Raw genomic sequence first — 12,474 nt, forward strand, 5'->3', positions numbered from 1 at the left:
GCCTTAGCCCCTGCTCCAGGTGGGCTTTATCTGCCCTCCATGCTCTCTGGTTTCACTGACTGGTTCACAGAACTAAACTGGTGGCCCAGTCCCGGGGAGCTCCTGGGGCAGATGGATGTGGCTGCTGGGGGGCTTCTCCCGTGTCCCCCGGTTCTGTGTAGGTCTGGGTAGGGCAGGTGTGTCAGGACTGCTGCTGGAAGGAAAGTTGGCACCCTTCCTCCTGCTGGACACCTGGAACTCCGGCCAGGTGAGTTTGCATGCTTCCTTGGCACACTTGCTCCCTCCTTGCTGAGCTTCAGGGGCCGTTTCTGGCCCTGGCCCCTCCAGTTTGGTTTCTTGATCTGGCCCTCTGTTCCTGCAGAGCTCAGACGTGAAAGCAGGGCTTGCTGGGGTAACAGGTACCCTCTCGCTGCCTTGGATTGTTCCGTTCCAGTGCAGCCTGTAAGTTGGTTTGGTTTTTTTGTCAGTGCTTTCCCCATTGCCTCCTTTTGCCCTGCACTGGGAGCAGGAGAGGCAGCAGCCAAGGGGATTGAACCCTGTGCTTGAAACCAAACTCTCGACTTGGTGTAGCTGTAGGAGTAAATCCATAATTTTTCTGCAGAGAACCTAAATTTTCTTGAAGAGAAATTATGCTTCAGGTTGTTCCTTGTGCTGGAAGCGTGGAAGGACATCCTTGAGCCTGGCTCTTGCCTGACCTGTTTGCTTTATCCTGGGGTGGGGGACAAGAAAACAAGGGATATGGGTGGACAAGAAAGAGGAAGAAATGGTTTTCCAGAAGGACTGGAGCTCTGGCATGCTGTAAGGGTTGGCAGCAGTAGTGGAAGCTGAGTTTTGTTGAGAGCCCTTAGGATCCACTGCAGCTGAAATCCTGCGGAGGAGGCAGGGGCACCCTAATGGGAATCATAGGGAACTGGGAATGGCAGGACGTGAAATGCCTCAGGAGATCTGCCTGCTGCAGATGCTGCAGGTCTCTGGAATCAGTGAACAATGGAGTCTCAGGCACAGGGAAGTAACTGATTCCCTGTTTGGATGGGCAGGAGAGGGAAGAGCTCATGCATGGTGGGAGTGAGCCTCGGGAGAATGTGAGCAGCTTGGGCTGGGGATCCTCTCTCAGATCATCCCAAATCCTTGTTGACAGAAGGAATGTGTGGATTTCTTGCCTCATGGCTCATCTGCCTCAGCACAAGCAGACAGGGACCTGTTTATCCCGTTGGGCCACCAATAATCTTTTAGGTGTGGGGAAGTCTCCTGCTGGGTTTCTGTGCCCCACTTGAGGGGAATCTTCATGTGAAGGGGTTTGTCAGCACTCAGCTGCAAACCTGGGTGGCTGCTGGGTGGGGACCTTGGGAAGACATAGGTGTTCTTGACCTTGTTTGTGCAGAGCTGGCAAGGAGGGTACCTGCTGAGGGGAAACCTGGGTTAGAATGAGGGGAAAACAGTGGCACCGATGACAAGTCAACATAATGTCAACAGAAGTCTCTCTTTAGGCTGTCCTAGAAGGAATCTAACCCTTCTCCCAAACAGAAGGTGGGAATTCCTATATTTTTTGTACTTTTGAAAGTTTTCCAAGGAAGCAGTGAGAGTCATCAGGCATTTCTGAGAGTTACCCAGGGGTGTTGCTCTGCCTGGGGTCTGCACAGGGCTTTCCCAGCACCAGTGTTGGGGTGCTGATCTGCCAAGCTGAGCATGTCTCTCCATGCAACTAAGTTATTTTCTTGATCTGGGCTGTCAGTTGTACTTCAGTGGTGAAACTGCTTCCTCTGGAGGGCTGTGCCAAAAATGGACAAGCCTGTGCTTGGCTTGTTCTGGTTCTAGGCCAGCACTGGGCTTTGTGAGAAGGGATCGTTTAATTACCAGCACCATTCCCCGAGGGAACGGCTGGAGCTGTGTCTGGAGGGGTTTATGTTGGATATCAGGGAAAGGCTCTTCCCCCAGAGGGTGCTGGGGCACTGACCAGGCTCCCCAGGGAACGGGCACGGCCCTGAGGCTGCCAGAGCTCCAGGGATGCACAGGGTGGGATTGTTGGGGTGTCTGTGCAGGGCCAAGGGCTGGACTGGATGATCCTTGTGGGGCTCTCCCAGCTCAGGAGATTCTGTGATAGGTGATTACAAAAATACAGAGGCACCTGGGGAGTCAAAGTGTCTTCACTCAGCTTGGGCTGGCAATTCTGGATTGAAAGAACAAGTTGTCCCAAGGGAATGATTCTGTATCAAATTAAAAAAACAAAACAAAAACCAAAACAAACTAAAAGCACCCCCCCCCCACTTTTAAATAATTCATTTCTAGCATATCTATGCACTTAATCACCTCTTTAATACAGGGGACAGACACAGAGCTGTTCGCCTCATCAAGGTGCCTGATGTGAATGTGCAATATTCTCTCAGCCCTTCCTTCCTTCCTTCCTTCCTTCCTTCCTTCCTTCCTTCCTTCCTTCCTTCCTTCCTTCCTTCCTTCCTTCCTTCCTTCCTTCCTTCCTTCCTTCCTTCCTTCCTTCCTTCCTTCCTTCCTTCCTTCCTTCCTTCCTTCCTTCCTTCCTTCCTTCCTTCCTTCCTTCCTTCCTTCCTTCCTTCCTTCCTTCCTTCCTTCCTTCCTTCCTTCCTTCCTTCCTTCCTTCCTTCCTTCCTTCCTTCCTTCCTTCCTTCCTTCCTTCCTTCCTTCCTTCCTTCCTTCCTTCCTTCCTTCCTTCCTTCCTTCCTTCCTTCCTTCCTTCCTTCCTTCCTTCCTTCCTTCCTTCCTTCCTTCCTTCCTTCCTTCCTTCCTTCCTTCCTTCCTTCCTTCCTTCCTTCCTTCCTTCCTTCCTTCCTTCCTTCCTTCCTTCCTTCCTTCCTTCCTTCCTTCCTTCCTTCCTTCCTTCCTTCCTTCCTTCCTTCCTTCCTTCCTTCCTTCCTTCCTTCCTTCCTTCCTTCCTTCCTTCCTTCCTTCCTTCCTTCCTTCTCACCTTGATGCTGGAGGTGGTGGGAGGAATTGCATGTGCAACACTTCATCTTGGTAGGAGAAAGTGTCTGAATGTGTTTGTACTTCAGGGGCAGGGACTGCATGTCCTTCTTTATCTCTGTGCAAGACCAGCTTTTCTTCTGTGTGTGGTATGCTTTGGGCTTTCCTTTTGCTCTGTACCACTGCTGAATGGGAAGATGCCAGCAATGAGGGAGAGGCAAGTGTGTGTGTGTGTGTGTGGTGTTTTCTGCTTCCCCGCAGAAGGTGTGTGTGTGTGTGTGTGGTGTTTTCTGCTTCCCCGCAGAAGGTGTGTGTGCCCTTCCTTCCCAGTCTTTAGGTACCTGTTAAAGAGAACTGGTAACCTTTTTCTTGTCTTTCACCAAGTGCAGACAGCCAAATGCTGCTGGAATGGCCTAATTTTTGAGGCATTAAAGGTTTCTGTCTTTGTGAAGAAATTTAAAAGTGCTGGGCTCTGATCTGCCTCTCAGATCAAGTGGAGCGTGCTTCTTGCATGTGCCATTGCATGTTTCAAGACCAGGATGGTAATTGTTGCTGGTTTGACTTGGTGGCAGATTGAGAGGGAAGGTTTGGATGAGTCCCTGGGCTTTAAGTGCCTCCGTGGGATGCGCTGTTCCTAATGCAAGCTCGGAGCCGAGGTTGCTCTGTGTGGTGCCATAAAACACGTCCTGGCTTGGCCTGAGTGTGTAGGACAGCTGATAGTGATGGAGCTCCTGTGGCTTGCCAACAAAACTCAATCTAGCCTTAAATCTTGTCTTTCCAGTTGGGTATGGCAGTGTCACTCCTCCGTGGATTCCTTCCTTTAAAATTATCTCTGTAAGCTCAGTGGAAGAAGATAATTCCTACCCTTCTAAGCTTTTGAAGGAGATTCAATCAATTTGTCTTTTGCTAACCTGTGCCAATGTTTTCTCTGTTTGAAATACTGTTTCTGCTAGCTGAGATTAAAATTTCCCATTCTCATTTAACTTTAGAACGTTCTAAAATTCAGGGCCTGAAAGTGTGCCAAAGTAGAGTTGTTTTGTGTAACTGCTTTTTACAGAGTAAGATACCACTTGCAGAAATAGTGTTTAAGGGAATTTAAATGCTGCTAATGATCTCTCCATCCATACAGCTCAAATCACAGTGATGTCGCTGTGGTTGTCGGACCCTGGGTTTCTCCTTTCAGATCTGCTGAAGGTTTGTTCTGTTTGGGTCTGTTTTCATCTCCCTTTCTCATTATCAGAGTGCTGCTGCCACTTACTCTGCCCTCTCTGTACTTGGGTTGCAATACCTGCTCCCACTCCAGAGGCTTAAAGTAAACATGCTGCTATTCTGGTTCAAGTGGTGTCTTTAGTTGTTTTAGTGCTTTTTATTTTGAGGTGACTATAACCCAGCATACCCCTCAGTATTTATTTGTGATGAAGTGGTGGCCAGCCCGTGACCCGAAGGCCCGGTGTGCTTAAGCATTTCATGTACAATAGTGTCTGCCTCATAAAGAAAACACTGATAAAGAAAATAAATCCAAGTCTAACTAGGAAGTTGTGAGTATCACAGGATGCTGCGCCCTGTGGTTCAGCTGCAGTGACCCTGCCAGGGGCTGTGAGCTCCCTGTCGCACTGGATAATGGGAATAAGGAGTCAGCTGCTTGCCCTGGAACTTTGGTTACCTGCCACAGTGAGCGAGACTTCTCCTGGTCTCTGGAATGTGGCTGCTGCTCCAGGTGTGGCGTTCTGCCCCAGCCAGGGCACAGGGGCCTCAAGGCAGCCTGTGATGTGGGTTTGCACGGCCCCAGGGCTGGTGAGGGGAATCAGTGTGTCCCTGTGCCTGTGGTCTCCAGGGGGCTTCTGCTACAGAAGGAAATGGGTTTGGATTTTTTTCCTCGTCTTTTAGAATTGCTGCTGGTGATCCCTTGAGTTCTGGAAAGCTAGTCCTAGAAAGAGACTACTGAGCTTTCTTAAAATAGCTAATTAAGTATGTATTTAAGCTTGTCTGTGTTAGAAACTATCCAGCCTAGCTGTAATAGGATTGTTCTGGCTCGTTTTAATTGTGCTGGTCTAACTTGTGTGGATGCTTCAGTGCAGGGTAACGTCTAGGAGCAGATTTCCCTCAGAAACCTGCAGTCAAACCAACCCCTTCCCCAAATCACAGAATCCAGGGTGGGTCAGGCTGGAAGGGACCACCGTGGGTCACCTGGTGCCACCTCTGTGCTCCAGCAGGGCCATCCCAGAGCACAGGGCACAAGATTGTGTCCAGAGGGGTGTGGAATATCCCCAGGGAGGAGGTTTGTTCAGGGCTTGGTCGCTGCCCAGGGGTGTTCGTCATCCTGGGCTGAGCAGAGGGGAGGATCACTCCCTGACCTGCTGCCAGTGCTCTTCCCGATGCCCCCCAGGACCCCCATCCCTCGTGTGTGGCTGTTTGGCTTTGCTGTCTGACCCTGTGACTGTGGGGACCCTCCTTTTCTTCCTGGTGGCTGAGACCCACCTGATGCTCCGAGTGATCCAGGTGGCAAAGAACGTTCCTGATGCTCATCCTCAGTGGCCTTCGCTGCTGTGGATCTGGATGTCTTGGCGCTGCGGATGACCCGCATCAGGGGCAGTGAGAATAGTCTTTCATAAATATTTGAAGTCAGGAGTTACTCATGTGTACAGCATTCAGTTTGATTTATTTATTTGATGCAGTGTTAAGAGCAGAGGAGTTGAACACTCGGAAGTGCAGGGGAAGCCCTGCCTGAAGACTCCTTGTGTGCGTTCAGCAGAGGGGTCTTGAGTCAATGCTGTGCAATTGTGGCAGGAGTTTGTTTTTATTTCTTCCTAAGGCCTTCGTTCAGGATGTCTCCTTTTAACAAAGAATTAATAGGGTTTTGGTGTTTTAAACATCCCTTATGTAACCTCCAAAATATATTTTAAGCACAAGTTTGCCTTTTTTTTCCTTTTTCTTTACAAAAGGAGCTTGCGCTGAAATAGCGGGACAGGTCTTTGATGGGAGGTTGTTGCTCTGCTTTGCGCCTCTTGTGGCTTTATGGAATTGCTGTTGCTCTCCCTTTCTTGGCTGTGGGAGTTCCCATTGGAGATGGTTTAGGTGCTGGGGGAATTTGGGCTGTGTTTCATGTCAGACCTTTGCTGGGCTACAGAGAGAGTTGTCCTTCTCACTGTTAAATTCCTTCTCCACAGGCAAGGAGATCAGGACTAACCCCTAACAAAAGCAAGGAGGGCTTGCATGAGCATCCCACTGACAGGAGAAGCTTTTGGCTTCTTCCCTGGGAAAGCAGCCTGACTCTGGGGCTGCTGCCTTAGAGAGGGTCCAAAATCTCCTCCTGCCATTTAAACAGTATATAAAAATACAATAAACTGGCATTTTTCCCTTTGGGCTTTAGATTGAGCTTTTGATATAACAGTGTCACAAACTGGGGAGGAAAAACATGAATAAATACACGTCCAAGCTCCCAAAAACCCACTCCCTCTGAACCCTTCACTGCAAAAGTATTTGACTTTACTGGCTTGTTTTAAGCCTTGTCTTCTGAGCCCCTTTCAAATCAGCTGTATTGCTGAAACCAGCCTGCAGTAATTGGGGAGTTTGGCTGCTGACTTTGCTGTGTGTGAGAGGGAATCCCTTTTATCCTCACTGCAAATGGATTGCTATCAGGTCGCTTCTCCTTTTTCTGGAAGAAGGTTTGCTTCAGAAGACTTGAAGTATAAATTCTCTGTCTGATATTTGCCTTGAATGGGTAGCACTGCTTAAAAAATTAATGGAGTGGAATAGCCTGGATGATGATTTCGCCTCTGATGTGAAGAAATTTTATATTCTTCTTTTCTTTTTAATTGCTTGGTGCGCTTTCTTCTTAACTATCTATATATCTATCTCCTTTTTCTTTTTTCCTGTGCATGCAATTCCCTGGGATCCTGGTGATCATCGCTGGGTTAGCAATTTAGTCTGGCATTGCTGGGACTGGGGCAGCTGCTGACGCACCTAATGTGGCTCCGCACGTTTGATGTTTATGCTGATAACCCCAGGCAGCTTGGGATGCTTCAGCTGGGTAGAAATGGAGCTGAAATTAAAAGTTTTTATGCTTGAAGACAGTTTTCTGAAGTGGGGGTGACAGTGATTTCCGCCCTTTTAGTTCCTGGTTGCCACACCGCGAGTGGCTGCGGTGGCTTTGCCGCTGGTCCCCGTGGGAAGGGGCAGCAAAGCTCTGCCAGGTGTCCCAAAGCCACCCAAAGCAGCCCCAGGAACCTCTGTGACAGATGACTGGGGCTGGACTGGCCACTGGTCCCCTGCCAGCCTTGCTGGGTGCCTTGGCAGTGCTCCCACAGGGAGCCAGGGATGGAGAGGGGGTGCCCAGTCTGGGAATTGTCTTCAGGAGCTCACCCACTTCTCTCAGCTCATGTGCACATGTGGATTTTTCCAGGGAGAAATCAGGATGGGGTAGAGACAGATTTTACTCTGGAGCAGTGTTTTATGTCACTTTGCAGTAGTGTTTATTTCCCCTGGGCAAAACCAAATGGTGAGTACCTTGTAGAGATTGCAAAGAAACATTAATTACTGTGGCATATTCCTGTCTTCGGCTCAACTCGTGCCATTTTAAAAGCGTTTTCCATAGCCGGGATTTGTTTGTGTGGGAAGTCAGTTACATAATTAAAACAAATTCTATTCTATGATTCTATGTTTTTCAGCCAAATGCTTTCCCCTTATATCAGTGCTGTCTGTAGCTGGGTAAAAATGAGGAGTGTCTTTGTCGAAGGTTTTTTCTCCTTTGAAGCTTTTTTCATGTACTCTTCCTAATGGGCATTTTCCAATATTATTCTTTGTAATTGTTTTGTGGTCATTGTCTGCTGTGGTTTGAAAAGGCTCATTAGGAAACAAAGCCCTTGATGCCCAGCTCAGGAGTGGTATTTATGATGTGTGAGGTGCCCTCACTTTGGTGCGGGTGGTTTGCAGAAGGTGTTTCTGCTGTTTTGGGTCCTGCTGTGAATGGAAGTTGTTCTGATGAGGAAATTGCTGTTTTCCTGCCTGCTGTGCTCCAGAGTTCGTGTTGGTGCTGCTGGGAAGTGTCTGGGGTCTGGGCTGTCCGAGTCAGAACCCTGGTGGCTTTTCCTTGGGGAAAGCCTGACCCAGTGCTGGGGACAGGAATGAGCGTGGCAGCGTTCAGACTGAGCAGGGAGCTCGGGGGGCTCTGAGCACCACGGTGCCCACGTGGTTGGGATTATCTGGTATTAAGTGAAGCAGCAAATGTGCAGACAAAATCCAGGAGCTGGGCACGGTGCTCCCTGCTCACACCACCCAAAGGCTTACGGGGTGCCAGGGCAGGTCTGAGATGGTGTGGCACACCCATGGGTTTGGAAGCAGTCCCGTTAGGTTTGTATGTTGGGAACGGGAAGCGAGGACGTGTTTTGCAGGAGTGGGGTCTATTTAAGCCAGGCTTCACAAAAGTGTGTTTTGCAGAAAAGAGCTGTGCTGGCAAGGGAGTGTGGAAGCATCTCCTTTCTAGAAACATCTTTCTCCTCGGTACCTGGGACACAGCTGCAGCTCTTGAGGTGTTCGAGAAGAGGTCTGCCTGCAAATCATAACAGAGCTGCCTTTGGAGGGGCCTTTGACTGCCCTCAGTGTGGGAGGGATGTTTCTGTGCAGTGCAAGTTGTGAGGTGCACCTCAGCTCACTTCTCACCCATGTCTCCTTCCTTTGTCCTGTCTTGATGCTGGCATCTCTGAATCACGGAATTGTTTCTGTTGGACAGGACTTCCAGGATTATCAAATCCAAGCTGTGCCCGATCCCACCTTGTCCCCAGCCCAGAGCACTGAGTGCCACGTCCAGGCTTTCCTTGGACACCTCCAGGGATGGGGACTCCAAACCTCCCTGGGCAGCCCCTGCCAAGGCCTGAGCACCCTTTCCATGGGGAAATTCCTGTTGGTGTCCAACCTGCCCCTCCCCTGGCCCAGCCTGAGGCCATTCCCTCTCCTCCTGTCCCTGTTCCCTGGGAGCAGAGCCCGACCCCCCCGGCTGCCCCCTCCTGTCAGGGAGTTGTGCAGAGCCACAAGGTCCCCCCTGAGCCTCCTTTGCTCCAGCCTGAGCCCCTTTCCCAGCTCCCTCAACCTCTTACCTCAGACTTACTCTTTGGACCCTTCACCAGTTTAGTTGCCCTTCCCTGGACTCAGTTTGAGCTGGATCTATAAAATTGTGTCGTTCATTGTGGCTGAAATCCGAGAGTTTTGTTCAGCTCCACTGTGATCACTGAGCTTGCTGGAGCTTGGAGGTACAGATGAGAGAGATGATCTCCCTTGGGTATGGCACTGAAATACCAACTGCACTTGGGGCATCTGCTGAACTCTTACACTTGTGGTGTGTAAATACAGAACTTGGATAGACTTGCAAAGCCTTGGCCTCTGTGGGGCTGAAACCATCAGCAGCTGGAGTAGCCTGGACTGGAAGGGAGAATGGAACTGTGTTTGCATTCTGTCTGCTGGGTATATCGCAGGGAACAAGCCGTGGGTTTTCCCTGCCTGTTCCACAGGAGTTGCTTTTCTTTTGATGCTCAGTTTTATCTGTGTGTGTGTGCCTGCAGGCACTTGGGAAGTGCTCACCTCTGACTGTGTTCATGGAGCAGCCACCCCATAGGAACTGACCTGGGCTCCTGTGGAGCTGAAGGCATGAATCACACCAGCCTGGGAGATGTGGATCCCTCACGGAATCCCACATCCTTCGTGTGTCAGTGGCAGAAGGGACTCACCAGGTGGCTGGAGTCACACAGATAGCGGGTTCGTGGCCATGGGCGCCTGAGGAGGAGGGACCAGACGGAGCAGTTCTTCTTGTTCCTGCTATCCACATTCCCAATCTTTCCAGAGCCTGCTTTTCCAGCACCAGACATGCCTGTGCTGTTCCTTGGCGTGGTGGGTTTGCCTTGCCAAGTGAGGACTGATCCCGAAAGGCTCCCATGGGGTGCTACACGGAGCTCCCCCTGTTCCCTCTGCAAAGAAAACTGTTGGCACAAGCACCCACTCAGCCCTCACTGACTTCACGAAGGGTTTTTGGGGGGAATCTAACCCTGAAACTTCCCCGTACTTGGTGCACCATTATTTTTGGCTGCTCAGAACCAGGAAGGTCACATACATGAACCTTTTCTTCTTTGCTTAATTTCAACATGGCCATTCCCCTTTCTGCAGTCTGCCTGCCCTGCTGAGCATGGGAATGTGTGGGACCACGTCTGTTTCCCGGTCGCTTTGAGTAACTTTGTACAGACTGTCTTCTCACCCTGAAAATCCCTTGGCAAGTGGGCAAGCCAGGAGCTGACTGTAAGGGGAAAAGATCCCCACTCTTGGATTGGATTCTGATGCTGAGTGCATCCCTGGGCTATCAGGGATGGGGAGGAGTTGCCTTTGAAACTACCATGGAATCATCCCCACCACCAATTCAGATGCTCCTTTGCCATTGAAATGAGAAGCCAAACCACTTTTCACAGTCTCTCCCTTGTGAGTTAGGGAGCAAACGTCAGTGGCTGTGGATTGTCCCGGCAGGGCCCTGCCATGGCTGAATTCAGTGATGGTGTTGAGTTTGCTCATCCCGTTCCCTCCCCGGCCCCCGAGTGAATTCTGCCTCGTGTTCGGGGCGCAGGGCCATCTGTTTTCCTGTATGCTCTCTCTTCCCTGGCAGCCTGATCCGAGTGGAAAGGTGAGGTCGGATGCACGTGACGAGGAGCGGCTCCTTTGTTCTCCCAACAGCTTGTTTGCCAGCAGAGGAGCCAAGTGACAAAAGGAACCCTGGGGGTTTTGCTGTCCTGAAAATGTGCTCCTAATGCAAGAATCCTTGGGGTTATTGATAGCAGAGCTGAGGGCACCTGAGTTTTGGGGTTGGTTTGGTACCCAGGGCATAAAGGTCTTTTGCGACTGGGCCTGAGCAGCCTTTTAGAGATGCTGAAATCTGTGTTTTGAGCTAACACAGGTTTCACTGTATGATTCCTCAACATGCCTGCCAGAGAGCCCCCATGCCCCGTGTCCTCCTGATCCGTGCAGAGCTGTTGCTGCCATCCGGGTTTTCCTGTGCTATCTCCTTCTGCACTGTAAATGGTAATTTAATTTCCACATTTAGAGACCTTTATTAATTATGAATAAAATAATTTGTATGAATTTTAGAGCTGAAGGGTGGTGGATTAATGGATCTTTGGGAACGGGAGGCCTGTTCAGGAGAAGGGCTTCAGCACAGGAGTGGCTGTACCAGCGCTGCCCTTTCTGTCCGTGTGCATCCCTGAGACAAAAGGACTTCTGCTGTCTCCCTCCTGATGCAGCAGCCTCTGTTTGTCTGTCTGTGTGCAGACGCACTGTGCTGTCCTGCTCTCCCCACTGATTATTTGGAGTGTTGGGGAAGGCAGAGGAGAGAGCCAAGGGCAGGTTTTGTACTCTAGGCGCTTCTCAGTCCAAAAGGAGTTTGTTTTCTTTTCCTGGAAGCTTTGCTTGCAGGAGTGAGCAGGGAGCACTCCCGCTCCCAGCAGTTTTGCTTGGCAGAGCTTCCTGCTCTGGGTTGTCTCCAGCCCTTCCTCTGCAGAATCGGTGGAAACGCCGCTGTTTAATCCCAGCAGCCTTCCCGAAGCCCCTGGTTTTGTGTGTCTGGCTCCTGTGCTGGGGTGTTTGTCTCGGGTTCCCAGTCCTGCTGGGCGATGCCTTGGCTTGGGACGGGGTCGGGGTTGCGCAAGGCCTGTCTGGAGGGCAGATTGCCATCAGCAAGCTCCAGGATTTTTTCATGAAACCATGCTTAACTTCCCGGGGTCAGCTGGAGGTGATGGGATCGTGTTGCCTGCAGTGACTGACGGGGCAGTGACAGAGTTTTGTGCTGCACAGCTCTGGTTTTATTCCTACCAAGTGCCATAAGCCCACCCAGCCCCAGGAGCAGCAGCAGCGAAGGCAAGCGGGGCTAAGGTTTTCACTCCTTTATAACACACTATCAAAAAATATCCAAACAGAAGTGGTCAGATTACTCATGGGGCCCTCTGGTTTTGGGTGACTTCTTCATGCTTAATAATTTCTTTTCCAAGCTAATAATTTCATAGCAGCCTCTTGATCCTGATACCTCTCTGCATTCTGTTTGCTCATTGTCCCTGGCTATCATCCTGTTGTCCAAATCTTTCTCCCCCTCTTTACAAAATTGTGCTTTAAGGCATGTCTGGTACTCATGAAACATTGGTGGCGTAGCCTGGGCTGCTTTTGGTGAGAAGATGATTTGTGACAGGCAAAGAGAGGCACAAGCTGGAGGCCTTTGCTGTCTGGGTGTATGTACCCCAGTACTTTACAGAATCAGAGAATCACAGAGTTGTTTGGGTTGGGAGGGATCTTAACAATCATCTGGTTCCACCCTGCTGCCTTGGGCAGGAACAGCTTCCACCATCCCAGGTCGCTCCAAGCCCCGTCCAGCCTGGCCTTGGACATGTTAGGCTGTGCTTAAGGTTTCTTGACAGTTTAAAGGAAAACTTAAAAAACCCCCAAAACCTCAAAAAAGGCATGTTTGCATCAAGGTGTTGAACTGATAACAGTTCATGCAAACAAGAACGTGTTCAGCTACTG

This window comes from Coloeus monedula (assembly GCF_965178545.1).
Source record: "Coloeus monedula genome assembly, chromosome: 3".
Lineage (NCBI taxonomy): Eukaryota > Metazoa > Chordata > Aves > Passeriformes > Corvidae > Coloeus > Coloeus monedula.